Source organism: Cydia pomonella, chromosome 16 (genome assembly GCF_033807575.1).
Source record: "Cydia pomonella isolate Wapato2018A chromosome 16, ilCydPomo1, whole genome shotgun sequence".
NCBI classification, from domain to species: domain Eukaryota; kingdom Metazoa; phylum Arthropoda; class Insecta; order Lepidoptera; family Tortricidae; genus Cydia; species Cydia pomonella.
Window position 1 is genome coordinate 14,056,369 of NC_084718.1, and position 16,437 is coordinate 14,072,805.

Consider the following 16,437-nt stretch of genomic DNA (forward strand, 5'->3'; position numbering starts at 1 on the left):
TTCGTCACCGACTCACTCACTGATCATTATCAAAATTAGTAGGGTACTTTCTGATGTCCTAGAAAGCTGAAATTTGGTATTTAAGCTAGTATTAGTACACAAATAACAAAAATATCCTAAAACATGGAATTTTTCCCCCCAACCCCTTAAACTAGAAATAGGCACTCCTTGCGATAAATTATAAGATACATATTTTAGGATTTTTATTAAATCACAGCCTCCCCCCCCCCCACACCCTTTTAATTAGGTGATGGAAGTTTGATTGGGTTTTCCCATACAAACTTAATATGATTCTAGATCAAATAATAGATGAGATGCAAATACAGAAAGTGGGATGTGAAAAAGGCATATCTGATGTACAAGAAATACACCCCAATAAAAGAAAGGAAAAATAAAAATAAAAAATTACTATGATCATAAGCAGCTTACAAAAAAGAAGAAATCCCACCAAAACATTTCATGTAAAATGTTGCCAAGATGAGACCATATGGCTCGCACTGTCAAAAAGTTATCAGATCTTATGTCGAGCCAAGCTTCTTACTCTTCTACACGCCCTAACTCTGCAAGCCCTAACTTCACTAGCTCTACACCTTAGTCAAATATGTGACTTAGCCATTTCGATACCGTCACATGGTCGTAAGGTGAAAATGTATTCACTGTTCATTACTTTTTTGTTATACAATAGTACTTTTAGTAACAGTCATTTCTAGTCATAAAATAACAATATTCTAAACATTAAAAAATTGTAGAATCAGAATACACGTCCTACTTTTCCTTATTACACCAGCCCTCTTATGTATATTAGTATACGTATTTGCAACAACCGATTAATTAAACGACTTCCGGATATACTTCAATTGAAAATAACCTACGTCTTAAGTGAACACTCATGAATATTCCCTCTCAAATCAACCCTCACTTATTACTTTTCTTACCCTCTTTTCCCCTCAATCTAAAAGTAAGCTTATTCTGTTCTTTTTAGGTTCAAATTTCGATGCATAGCCATTAGAGATATGATTATGAAGAAAATCGTATACAAAATCAGGTCCAATACGCTGATTCGGAAATTGCGTCATTGTCGTATCAAAATGATAATAGAAACAAATTGGATTTCTGCGGACACTCGCTCTAAAGCTCCGTAACGTGAGTGCAAGCGGGATGCATTTAAATATAAATTAAATTAGTATATTATATTATGTTTTCTAAATAAGCTTAGCCTCATACAATTATCCTTTGTGGCTTCATACATAGCCCCATTATGCGACCTTACCCGACATGCGGTAATTTAACGCAATTTGGGCAGGATTATGGCTTTGGTTTGCAAATCGCCGGAATCATTTACATCCGTTCTATTGAAACATTTAGGAAGTTGGGTTATATGAGCAAACGCAATCAAAAGCTCTTCAGGCGTATTCTGACGCGTAAATGTGATACCAATTAGAATAGATTACAATACAATAGAATAAAAATCATCAATACGAATAAAACACATAGCAAATTCAAATCAAAGGTAAATAAACGGAAACTACTTAACAGATTTTCATCTATCAATAGAGTGATACTTGAGAAAAGTTTAGGTGTAAAATTTGTTAAGGCTTTTTGTAACCCGTGCGGCGGGGTGAGTCGCTAATCAAAGATGAAACCATGAAAAAATTTAAAGGGAAATTAGACTATATTGGCAGAGCAGACCCCAACCAAATCAATCACGAAAACATATCTAATTATCGTACGTTGCGTTGCTGCATACCATAGCGGTATAATTAATATAATATTTCTATGAAACAGCCGAAGAATCTGACGAGCATAATTTTAAACAGTAGTACATTTTTAGATTAAGTGAGATTACTGGTAAAACCCGCGAGATTGCCTTATCTGTACCGTCAAAAGTTTCGCGTGCCGTACCATATCTTTTGCTATCTTCTAATTTCTTGAGTTTACGCTCCTTCTTAAAATGGAAATACCCACTAATAGCAACTCTTTTAACTGACCATCTCATGGTAACGCTCTCGCCAGACAAAGAATGAAAGGCTTTAGAGCAGGCTATCTAGAACGAAAGGACTCCAACATCCGACACATGGATATGGTCGAAAAAGCTCTTGAGTAGGCAACAAGTCAATTATAAGAGCATAATTCTGTGGCCCTAGTGAAAAAGGGTACAAGTCTCTGGCAGCGCAGGTGTAAAGGGGTGTAAGTTCCACGTAACACTTATGCCCTTATACACCTAAACTGCCAGAGACTTGTACCCTTTTTCACTAGGGCCACAGAATTGCACACAATATTCCGATGGGACTCCCGAAATTATAAGATATTTTTTTTTCAAACATATTTCCGTAACATTACAGTCGCAACCAATACGTCATGAAATTATATAAAATAACAGCGTAAAACACAGTTGAGGGCCTAGCATCCATCATCTCACAGAATCTCAGGCATTCCCTTCTCACAGCCGCCCATCGCCACGCAATCAAGTCGCATCAATAAGGTAATATTATCGCTGGTCCTTTATGTCTATGCAATAAGGTTTTGGAATTCTCAGTTAACAGCGTGGACGGTGGTACATATTTGAAACGTTTCACGCGCTGTACTTTAATGAAGCAAAATTTATTTACAGTGATTTCTAAGATCTTTGCAGCAAATCCTATTTTCAATAGTCGAATTTAAACTGTCGTAAGACATGCTAACATTAAACCAATTCTACGGTTTACACGTGTTTTAGTCATCGCGCGACATGTTTCGGAGAGCCTAGGTCTTCTTTCTCAAGCACTATGAGTGCGAGCAGCGTTCACGACAGTCGTGCTTCGCGTACACTTTCAATAGTAATAAGTTTATCTGTTTATTAAATAACAGTATATATGCATATACTAATAAGTATGTATTAATCATGCGATTAATACATACTTATTAGACGGCTCGATTTGATGACGTATTTCACGTTAGGATCTAAATAAATCCTCCATACTTTAGATTTTTTACTCGCTTTCTAAAACACGGGGAATGTTGTGGTAAAAATAACCGTAAGTACGATATCTCGCAATCATTCACCATATCACACGTTCACCCATCGCTATCGACCTCGAGAAATGGAGATTCGCGGGCGGAAAAACGAAATTGGCGAAACCGATTATCGTAGGCGACTGAGCATTCCATCAGGACTCTGAGTGGGACTCGACACGTAATTATGTAAGGCCGTGGTTACAGTTACGAGAGACCGGTTAAACGCGAGTCTGACTGGCGCACTGAGGGCTCCGTACTAACTTTGAACCGATTTTTTAAACTGAAATTTACTTCAGCGTTCTTATATAAATTTCAAGAAAAAAATGCTCACAAATGAGAATGTAAACATTAATAAGTAATCAATTTTGTTTTGTCGGTAAACTTCGGAGATAAATGTGGAAAATCAGAGACAGACGGAGTCGTAAATTTTTTTTTTTTTACTTTTCACTCTGGACCTTTTTGATACGGAACCCCAAAAGGGAAACGAACATCGGTCACCGGTGCGGTCAAGGGCGTCTTATTGGCAAATAGGGAATGTCACGATAATATAATGCATAATCTAAAGTAACAGGTTTTTCTTTCCAGAGAAATCGGCAGATTAGGGGCGAATAGGATATTTATTTCTTCACCGGAGACTTCATCTTCTAATAATTTAGCAACAAATGAAATGGCTCCCATGCGGTAGGTGAAATGATCTAAAACAACTTAGTTGATAATATAATGAGTTCCTATAATTGGCTGCCTGTATCTACAATATTTTTTCTATATTAATGTCACAGCTGTTGGATCTCCAAATAAATAAAAATAAAATAATAACAGATTAAGAGTTTGTGCAGATTCTTTTAAAGAATGGCCCAATTAGCTATACCACCGAGTAAAGATTGCCGAGCTAGTATTTAAAATTGTTATATCGACAATTTTTATGGATTTATGTTTCCCTACAATGACAGGAACCGAAAATCTGCTTTGTATTTAGCTCATGGCAAAGAAAAAAAAGTGGCTGTGACATAATCGGACAGACAGACGGACATGACGAATCTATAAGGGTTCCGTTTTTTGCCATTTGGCTACGGAACCCTAACAATGCTGCACACAAATATTACTTAATAACCTCAACATTCAGCTTATACATAGATTTAAACAGTCAATATTCGCCAAAACATAGAGGAATAAGTACATAAGCTTACTTACGGCCCGATTCGAAATTTAAGATACGTCAAATATTAGGTCTAGACGATATGGATCAGATATTTCAGTGTTAAAAGCGACGTTTTTGTTTGAATAAACGTCACTTTTGACACTGACATATCCGCTCCATATCGTATCTACATTATCCTAAAGTTCGAATCGGGCCGTTATTTCTCTAAAGCCAAACGGCCCGATTCGAAGAATGAAATACGATAACGATAAGTTCTGATTTAGATAAGTTCTCATTTAGATATCGTTTGTATGTCGTATAATTGACAGAATCAGCTCGATTCGGGCAACCAATGTCACTTTGACGTTAGAAATATCGTAGATAGATCTTATTGGGATCACAGTGGAATCGAAATAAACGTCAATGTTGACATGTCGTTTAGTTATCGATCTTTTAAAGATCTTTCCAAGATCTTAAACGTGTTTTAATCATTCTTCGAAACGGGCCGAAAGTCACCTTGACTGAATAGAACGCAAAGCAACACGCCCTATTGGTAAAACACTGAAAGTTTAGAACAAATGAAAGTTGACGATCGATTTGCCATTTAGAGCCCTGAAACAATTGATGAAGGCACTTTATGGGACATAATTATTTGGGTCTGGGCGACCCTAAATTGTTATTCTAATTGCTCATCAAGCTGTAACGAGCATTCGCCTCCAAATACACTAGTTTAAACAGACCCGTTACAACTAACAGGCCAAATTTGAACGTACACGGACATCAGACTGATATATGATTTAGCCACTCACATGCTTCATATTTTTCAGTGACCTCTATTATTATAATAAAATAAGGGTGACAGCTGGTAACTACAGTTACCAAAAGCAATTGAGTGGATTATCGTGCGTCTCGCTAGCGTCATACGGTTTCAGACAAGTACGAGCGAAATACACGAATACATACCTACAATACATCAATTCGATTTTATCTGTGTAATTAGTGATTACACTGTTTAGCTAATATTAATAAGTTTTTAACTTCGTCTTCTTTTCATCATCTTTGCAGATAAAGTTGGCGAGCGAAATTCAAGCTAGGGTTCAGACCACGACCTCTGATTGGGATGCCACACAGACTGCTTACCTTCCAATGCTTTATTTACAAATCCACCTAATTAAGCTATCAAAAGCTAGTGTGGCAACAATATTGACATAAATAGTAGAAAAAGGCGTATTTTGGTAAAAAAATTGATAGAAACATGTCTGTAGCCGACACAGCTTCAGAGAAAAGCTTAATAGTATTGCTGATTGTACGCCCACACGTTCCAGCATTTCAGCTGTCCTCCCTTATACTGCATGTCAGTAAATCAAATGTTTTGCAATCTAGGTATACTTGGTCAAGCAAATTTTGTCAGTAGCAAAAGGCGGCAAATTTGAAAAATCGCCGGTTAGTAACACTGTTTTCGAATAATTCCAAAATCGCGTGTCATCTGTGTTTTATCTGTGGAATGTGGATAGAGAATGACAGCCATCATGTTTGTTTACATTCCGAATCGTTGCTATTTCAAGAGAAATTTTTGCTGTCACCATCAAATACCAATATATTAAATAAGCTTGTGCATGAACTTAAGCAAAGCCAAGGTTATGATAATTACACGTTTTGGTTCGATGTACATTGCTTTCGACGACCGGTCTTGCCTAGTGGGTAGTCACCCTGCCTATGAAGCTCATGGTCCCGGGTTCAAATCCTTGTAAGAGCATATATTTGTGTGATGAACACAGATATTGGTTTCTGAGTCATGGGTGTTTTCTATGTATTTCAGTATTTATAATTATATATTATATATATCGTTGTCTAGGTACCTACATACAACACAAGCTTAGCGCAATACCAACGCAATACTGCTTTCTGAGTGTTGCCCTACTTCAATTTACTGTACATTACTACTGACATACTTTGCTTGACAGACTATAAATATGTAGTTGCATTCCAGACACATGCATGCAAGTTAGAACACATATGCAAGGAACTGAACAAGTGTGCCAACCATGCTGTATTCTCGTACAGTTATGAGTATTCCTGCCTTCATTACTATACTGGTCTAATAGGTATTACTCACCTGCACCCTTTACTGAACGGGAATACTGTCTGGATTAACTGCCGATCGTTACGTCAAGACTTTCCACCGATTTCAGTCTTGGCATAAAAGGTCCTTTGAAACGCGATGACAAGATATTAATGACACTCGGTTGGAGTTCATACGTTTTTTTTTTTCTTTTATGTTTTATTGATACTAACATTTGACTGAAAAGCGATCCAGCAATACTTCAGTGATTTTTATAAAAGTAACCTTCGGGCAAACATTTTTAGAAATCTTGATCTTAATATTTCATTTTTAACTGAGAATTTGTTTTGTGATTATTTGTTCGCAAATTAGATTTGTTTTGGGAATAAAATTGTGACGATAATTAAGATGTGTATTCAATTGTAATTAAAATTAGTTTAGATTGAAGATTGTTTCAATATTGTCCCGATTGATTTCATAATTAATACTTTTATCGTTTTTAAACATACATAGTTAAATGCTGTTATTTGCTATCGAAAACAGTAAGTAGTGTTGAGAAATGAGATAAATTCAAGTTCAAGCGGAATCAATAAATATTAAAACAGTTTTTTTTATTATTTTTCAGCTCATGTTCCATTAAATAGTTCGTATATCCTTGTATATTTGTTAGCTTTATTTAGACTTGAAGATGTAGATTATTAATAACAACATCTTCCTTGCCTTGTCCCAGCTTTTTGCAACGACTCACGGGAGCCTGGAATCCGCTTGGCAAATGGCAACTAATTCCATAAATTGGCGTAGGCACTAGTTTTCACGCAAGTGACTGCCATCAGCAACGCAGCGGGCAAACTAGGCCTTATTGGGACTAGTCCGGTTTTTTAAAGATGCTTTCCTTCATCAAGACACTGGCAAAAACTCATTGACACGAGCTGGGGTTTGAACCCGCGTCCTCCGGATTGAAAGTCGCACGCTCTTACCGCTAGGCTACCAGCACTTGCAATTAACATACCTACTTTACATTTTCAACATTTTAAATGCATATGTCTTCTTGTGCTGAGTTGTACTATGGAATAGTGTCCTCTAGATCGATTATTTGTAAAGCCCGACCAGAAATATATGATCATTGTCAAGAGGGCGCTGTTATTATCATGTATAGGGTGACAGTTCAGTTTAGTAGGAAAAATTTAGTTCCAATGAAATTCTGCAATATGGCGCGTGATCATATATTACTGGTCCGGCTTTTATTTAACTGTGGGCACATCTTTGTCAACCGGACTTTTCCAATTCCCCAACAATTTAAAAACAAACTTCATATTACAGAAAGTGACAATCGTATTAAAACTTACCTAATGCCTATCTGCTAATTGCCTCCAGTTTTCCGTCGTAACGTCATTTAAATAGTCAGAATAGTGACGTACCGCTGCCAACCACATTGCCGTAATGGCCATGTTGCTCTTTAAAAGGAATAAATTGAAAATCATAATCAACTGTTTCCTTAACTTCCTTTCAAAATATCCATAATTTAAAATTTATTGTTGAATCTAATAGTTAATCTAAATTTTATGAAGATAAATTGCGGTAATTTGTTGCTACTGACTATATAAACACTTACTTAATTTGTAATATAAGTTTATATAATTTAATATTTCTTTGTAATTTAATATTTTAAATTTCCTTGTGTGTTGACGTAAATTGCCAACTTATGCAATAAAATGTATATCAAATATAACACATAAAACTCATTTTAAAATGAAATAAATGAATAATGCAAAGAAAGGCTCTACCGCGCTCAATATAATTACCAGCAACATTGCCGACCGTTGCCGCTAACATTCAGATATTCTGGGGAATGGTTACATCACTAATTCAGACATAGCGGAAAGTTCCTTCGTTTTTATTAATTCAGAACGAGACTTCGTCTCCTATTGGTTCTTTTACAATGGGCTGAATGTGAGTTATTTCCAGTGTCCCAGCGGAATATTAAAAAGAAATCTTCAGAACGCTTTCGAACTTAATAAAGAGTGTCTGGTTTAGATCTTATATCTATAAGTAGTTTAGATAGAACCATGAAATTGAGCAGGAAGTCCAATGGTAAATGATGTCGATTGAATTTCATTCAGTATAAAAGTTTTACTTAAGTACGAACTAGGATGAAAACCTGTATTATAACTACGAAGACATTAAAAGAAAATGTGAAGTTGCGTTACCTTAAAACGTGTACAAAATGCTTAAGTCTAATGAGAATGACTAATATAATATAATAGTAATATATAGCCAGTAAAACCAGTTCGTCAGTGGAAAAAGGCGCGATATTCAAATTTACTATGGAACGATAACCCTTCGCGACTAAATTTTTTAAATTTTCCGCTCTTTTCTTTTGCCGATACCTGTAGCTCGTCCAAGAGAAAAGACTTGACGCAGAGTGAAGCATATGAAGATGAATCCATTTAGTTATTATAAATAAATTATTGTAATTAATTTCGCGGATTAGTTAATTATTTCATAAAATTAATATAGTACACTATGAATTAATTACAGTGAGCTACACGTTGATTAATGACTAGGTATATCGGCTCGACACCCTTTAGTATAACGTAAATTAAGTTTACTCAAAGTGGCTAATACAGACGAGCGAATATAATTAGTCGTTAGATAAGAAATCATCTCAAAATCGGTGGGAATAAAAGTTGGGTAAATGTATTTCGTAGTTATGTAGGTATACGAATACTTACAAATGTGATTTTATAGGTAAGACGGATAAGAAAATATTATATATTTTTAGGTACACAGTGTGTCAAATGGATGGATCCCTCTAAAATGTTACGTTCGTGTATGTTCAAGTAAATCTTTGGTCCTAAGAAGAATCGTAACAAATAACAAATTCAGCTCAAAATCGCACGTCTGTCCCCCCAAACACAATACAAATTTACTCCTTAGGTATATGACAAGTCGCGCGTAAATGTGCCGCCATAACTGCATGTGGCCTAAACAAAAACATCTTTACACTAACACTAAATTAGACACATAGTCGCGTGGCAGTAGTGCAAGTTATACTGGTGTTGTAACCATGTGATTTGAACGGGTTTACCATGTTTACATGTTATAGTGCATCGTGAGATGACGCACAAAATTATCTAGAACTTGAACTTGGCTTATTTCGTTAGTGTTATATTAATAAAATCTGTGACACATAAGAATATTATAGGTGACACAAAGTCATGGTTTTACAAAGGAATACCTACCATAAAACCTATACCTAGTTCACAAGTTCAACACGTAACGTATGAGTACCAATATTTTTTTTGTTTTGTCTGAGTTTTTTCTTCCATTTATAAAAATACTAGCTTTTTCCCGCGTCTTCGTCTGCGTGGGATTAGTAATTTGGGTAGTTTGTTTTTATTCAATTTGCTTTTTATTGATTTCTTATACAAACTTCCCTATCTGAGAGACAATTATAACGCCCTAGGAAAGTGTAAAGGCAATCATTCAATTTGAGCATAATGCTTACATTAATTACTGCCGTCCTATCACTAAAACCTATCAAAGCTGCATATTACCAGTTTTTGATTGGATGAATATTAAAAAAATGCCTATCGACTGGTCTTGGAATCATATTTTTATCATTTGTAGTTTCGAAGATACAGACTCGACCTAACACGCTAACTGCATAATATGATACTTCTCGATACTATAAAATCGCAATCCCACATTATTCTTCTATAAGTAATATAAAAGCGCTTAGCCAGTTGTTTATTTTAATTAATTTTTTACATTATACATAGCTAAAACAAAGTTACTTGACATAAACTTCATAAATTCCCATTAAAGCTATTTAACGCTATTATTATGTTTTAGCACGTACACTTTTAAATAAATACTATACAAAAAAAAAAACAATTTTTACGCTTAAAGATGGCTAACGTTCTTTAACTGTGTGTTTAAAAGCCTTTTACATACGCAAGAGGGTAGCCTCTTTGCTGAGACGAATGAGAGGCAGCAATAACATCCTGAGGATGTTAGCCGGACGCCTCGACTGCTCTATATTAAGGCATTGGGTCAACATTGTAACATGGAGTGCAAAATAAGTGGGAAATAGATAGTATTAATTAACTTATAGTTTTAATTTTTTTAATAAATTTTCTAACATTTAGTTCATAGGATTCAGAGTTTAAGTGAGACTAACAAGATATGGATTCTACGAGTCTGAAATAAATATTTTTCATTTTATTTTATTTTATTTATTTAGATCGACCTTTACTAACGTAGCGACTATAGCCCAAGTCCAAACCTCGTGTGTGAGCCTCCAAACCATCTGTGGATAGCATTAGGACAGTCATGGAAATGACAACGTTCTTATATATTTTAATAACAAAATAACATTTACATATTTAATACGTTCTTCTATAAACGTCTTTTGTCGTTGAGAATTTTAACGACAAAATATTTAGTTACTTAAAACAAAATACACAAAGGTCGTTAATCCATCCTTCTTCCTCGCGTCGTCTTGGCATTGTGCCAGGGCTCATGGGAGCCTGGGGTCCGCTTGACAACTAATCCCAAGATTTGACGTCGTTAATCTATATATCATTTTAATGTTCGTGATGTTATTCTGATCTCTACGTAGGCGTATTAAGTTTTGTTTCAGGAATATTCATTTATTAATTTATACGTAAGGTGCTGAAGAGTTATCTTTAGCTTTAAATAGCCTAAGTTGGGCACACATTAAAATAATACACCAAAGAGTTACCTAATACTTAAAAAGAGTCCACATCTATTAAGAGTTATGTACCTATACACGATACTTATTTCTCTGTACCAGGCAACTGTTTTAAAATAACAATAGTATATTCCTCTATTCAGTCTCGGCTGGTGTAGACCCGGGTTATGAGCGCCGCTGGTAATGAAGCGGCGTCGCGAGGGAAATTTCAACAGCTGTGCGAATTAAACAGTGCGCCGAAGACACGACTGGGGAAATTAATGGTGCACTACTTCTAATATCATAACAAGAAAACAAGTAAATTTTGAAATCCAACAAAATTAGGGTAAGTTGCACCAAACCGTTTGTCAACGGTAAGGCGTTCAATTTTATTGTAAGTAAGGTTTCATCGTAAACTGATGAGTGGCGTTGATTAGTCTGTCAACTTCACCTCCAACTCTAACTGCAACTCCAACTCCAACTCCACCTCCAACTCTAACTGCAACTCCAACTCCAACTCCACCTCCAACTCTAACTGCAACTCCAACTCCAACTCCACCTTCAACTCCGCAAGCTAGTTTGTGCAAATATGAGCGGAATAGAAATTAAAGTTTGATTGATTCCAAATCCCGAAATAAATCTATTTTCATAGCCAGCCCCTGGATCATATAAGAGTATATAGTTAAATCACGTTTTCAAAACACCCTTACTTTCTTCCATAAGTACTTTACAAACGAGCATCAACAAACAAAATATCAAAATGTAATCAATTTCGTATTCACCCACCGTACCTGTAAATACATGGGGTGATATAGATATAACAATCTTACGAAGACTAAACGAGTCTTACGCTCTGACAAACCAGTATATGTTAAATCTCCGGTTAGATATGATTGCAACAGATCATGAGGTCACCATTATACTGGTTTTAATTGATCATTTGAGTCACTTGCCCTCTGAAAGTACTACAAAATATAGAAATACACGATATGTCAAACAATCAGCCACGCAAATTCTGTTCACGCAACGTAGCGTCATCGATAGATACGAATAAATCGTCGTATCTACTTACTTTATTCAAAATTGAACAATATGTTACCGAAATAAGACTGACTTTTATAACGATTAATAAATGTGACATAACAGCTATAAAATTCAATTTCCGTCATAAAACAATTTTTAACTGAACACGTGGTTGAATCTAATTTCAATGGCGTTCCAAACTTAGCTGAAATATAATTTTTGTATTAATGGATTATAAATACGGGCCTGTTTTTTTTAAGTGCACTATTGAGTTCGTAAGTAAGTAGCTACGTAATTTACTATAGGTATACCTATCTTTCAAAAATTCAAATATTGGGTTTAGTTAGTACAGTCAGCGTCAAATACTTTGTAGCAGTCAAAGTGGCCAAATAGTTCGGTACACCATACTAAATATATGGTGTACCGAACTATTTGGCTACTTTGTTTGCTACAAAGTATTTGACGCTGACTGTACATCATGTCATGTCCGACCTCTAAGATCAAGTTCGCCATACATTTACTATGGCGGACTTGGTCTTAGAAAAGCAGACAAACTATACCTATTATGTAAGTTCTCTAATAACGCAATAACGTATACTATTTTAATAATACGAAGCGAAAAAGACACATTTTAATGTAATTAACTTTAATTTCTGGGCCGTATTGGTATACAAAAATAATTCTTGTACGAAATTAAATGAAATTTCACAAAATACATTGAAAAAATAAGACTAAATGTGTATTTTCTGCTTTAAACGATTGTAAAATCATCAATTCGATAATAAATGAGGTAAACTCGGTTAGAGTTCTCACACTAACTTGCATAAAATTCCACGTTTCACAAAAAGTAGCTGATTTGACTTACACTGAGACAGAACAATTTCCTGCTACACAACCTCAGTAAACGTTTCAATTTATCTCGGTAAATATTGACACATCTAAATAAGAAATCATCTGAATTTGCACAAGAAAATAAGAATATTTTCTTAATACTTACAACATCCGTTTCAGTTTGATATCAAGTATCAAACGCTGTCAGTAAACAATATGCTTCCGGGAAATCTTTGGAACATGGAAACGTCGTTTAATTCTCGCTTCATTTCATTCAGAATAAGGGACAAAGGAGTAAAATAATGTGGTTGATAACCAAGCCAATTGCTTCCATTATACTATAAACACACTTTCGTTTGGAGAGGGTTAGATCAACTTTTACAAGAAAATTGTGAGATAACCTAACACATTTTCTCCTTAGATACAAAGTGCTGACATTAGTTTTCATTATCTAATATCGGTAGATATGCGAGTACGCTCTCTTGAAAATCCAAAATGCCCACAAACACATTTAGTATTAATTGACAGTAGGTATAATATAAGATGTGTGGTGTGTGTAGAGGATAAATTCACCCAACAGAGGTAATTCTTTGAATTTTATATTTAGCGCCATCTATGCGTTGGACACCGAACGTTTGAGGCAACTCACCCTAGTATTTCACCAAGCTCTCTGTTATGGAGAACATAAACCACTGGCGAACAAAACTAGCTAAATTAAGACAGATGGTAAATAGTTACGTTCATTGCCTTTATTGCAAAGACGACCACATATTGGTGAAGTGGTAATTTTCAGATGCTGTTTCGACTTGTTCCCAATGACTGTTGTGGCAACATGGCAATTTGAACGTGTTCTTTTGTAATTATTACATTTCAATTACATACTTTAAACAGACTACGGTTTTTTCGTATAGCAGCTTCAACACGCAGTTTTTTTTAAGTAGGTAGGGTCAGCATCAATAGTAACGGATGAAATAACGCTCCAAAAGTATCTGATATTCCGGATAACTTTTCCAAATATTGATAAATCCATAAAATTTACGTTCAAAAGTATATATATTTTAACGTCTTCATTGTGCTACATATATATCCACCACATTTTGTTAAGCTGTTACAGAATGTAGTAGGGTACGAATGTAGTACGGGTAGATAGTTTTGAAACCTTGTTTGATCCGCTACTTTTGATGCTGACTGTACATATATTATTATTTCAACGATTCCATATTTTTAATTGTATTTTGTAATTTTTATTGTTTGTAAAAATGGACATGTAAAAGTGCCCCTGTGGCCTATTTGCTGAATACATGTTTGATACTTGATATTTGATATTAAAAATGCATTATTTATGTCATAAAAACAAATCTGTTGGCCCTTCAATATCCAAAATCGGGTTAGAAGACAAGTTCGTTTCTGAACACTTTTATCATGTATTTCTGCTAAGGTTGCTAACCGTAAAAGTTCCGTAGCCAAAATGGCAAACATGAAACCCTAGAGTTTCGTCATGTCCGTCTGTCTGCCCTTCCATCTTTCAGTCCGTATATTTTAATGAAATTTAGAACCTAGGTGAATTTTGTAAACCTCTACTTAGTTCGTAAGTTACTACTACTCATACAAGTGACTAAAAGTGAAATAAAAAAACTTTACAAGTAAAATCATTCGATGGTGCTGAAATTAATTTGGAATAATGGCTCCAAAATTCAAAAATATTGTACCTTCCTCACCCATCTTGTCTGACTGATAAAACAAAATGAATAAACACTTTCCACAATTTATTTTGAATATGATGGTTAAATATTATAGAAAGATACGGAACCCTACATTAGGTATGCGTGGTCCAACACGCATTTCTAAAATAATAAGGCCGGTTTATAAATTAAAGAATTTTATGAGATTTATGAATTAAATTTAGTTTCATTTGCTTTCATTAACGTGCCATACCTCCTCAATCATATTGTTACATAAATAGGTATGCCTTAAGGCGTAAGTTCGAGTTCTTCTCTCACTCTCACTGAGCGCAAGCGTGAGTGAGATGGATGTGCGTGCTCGACACCGCTGATATCATGTTTTTCAACTTTAATTTTTTTATAAGTTTTAACAAAACAATATTAATCGATAATATCCCTCAAGAATACATTTTCGCATTTTTAGAAGCATTTTTCATATTTTTAGCTTTGTGCATAAATTGTTACAATGTTTTTAAATACGTTTTAGACCTATGGTCGCGATTTTTTTCTATCGAGCGGAAGTCAAAAAATCGGAATTCGAATCGATGAAGTCACTGGAAAAATCCTCAAGATTGCTCGTTGAATTTATGGCTACCGTATTGTGATCTAAAAAAGCGGTAAGATTTTTCAAAATCTCCGCTCTCTGGACAGCACTGCCCTCGTAATGAAAAATACAGTAATTGCAAAAACACAGTTTCGAGAAAAAGGTGATTGAAGGTTTTTTAACCTAGTACGTTTTAGACCCATGTTTGTGTTTTTTTTTTGTATTAAGCGAAAGCGAAAAAATCAGGATTCGAATCGATGAAGTCACTAGAGAAAATTCTCAAGATTGCTCATTGAATTTATGGCAACCGTATTGTGATCTAAAAAAGCGGTACGATTTTGTTAGAAAACACAATTCCCTAATGAGGACGCTATTGGACGGTCGACACGACACAGCCAATAATGATCAAAATAATATTCAAATATGAGTAATAGATGAACAGGTAAGGTTTTTTGTTTGGATTTATGTATATTTTCTGGTACAAAGTTTGAGATGGGCAGGTATGCAGCACATTTTTAGGCTTTTTTTTTGTACCTAAAAAATGTGACGGAATCGAGCTTTTTGTATGGGATGACGTTTTAATTTTTCTCATGTCCATTATAATCTACAGCTAGAAAGACATACAATAGCACTCGTATTTTTTTATTTATTTGTTTAAAGACAAAAACACAAGCGTGACAGAGTGGTCAGAAAAAAGACAACGAAAATAATTTTGACCCAGCTTTTATTTCTAAGAATACATACTAATATTTAGCTTAATGTGAAATGTTGTTAATAAAAGATTACCACCAAGCAATACGTTGTTTACTTACTTGCTTACGGTACGCCGTACATCGCTATAGCCTTTCAAAATGATCTCGGTCTAGATCTGGAGTCTAGACATTGCTTACAGCTATTGCAATCATTCGCCGCCTGAGTTTGGACTTGCGAAGCACAGAGATTTACAAACACAGATGTGTCATATTAACTATGGCGTAAGTAATAGGGTTAAGTTTTCAGTGGTATTCTTAATACGGTCAAATTCCAGTTTTGTTAGGTTTTTGATAATGTGTTTATATATTTTTGTGTTATTTTTATATTTTACTTTTAGGTATATTCATATTGCAAAACCCAAAATTAATGAAGAGTATTACCGTAAGGAAGAAATATGTATAAGGGTAGCTAAAATAAATGGAGAACCAGAACACGGAAAAAATCAGCACAAATAAATAAATAAATGTATATATATAACACAGAATCTAATGACTAACTATAATTTTATATTACTTATGTAATAATTATACTATTTCATAATTGAATAAAATTTATGACTAACGAGTTTGAGGAAGGGACAGATAGTGTATTTTGAGTTGTCTTCTCAGCTCAGACGGCAGGACATTCCATAACCGAATCGCTTGGAAGGTAAAAGAATCGTTATACATAGAATAA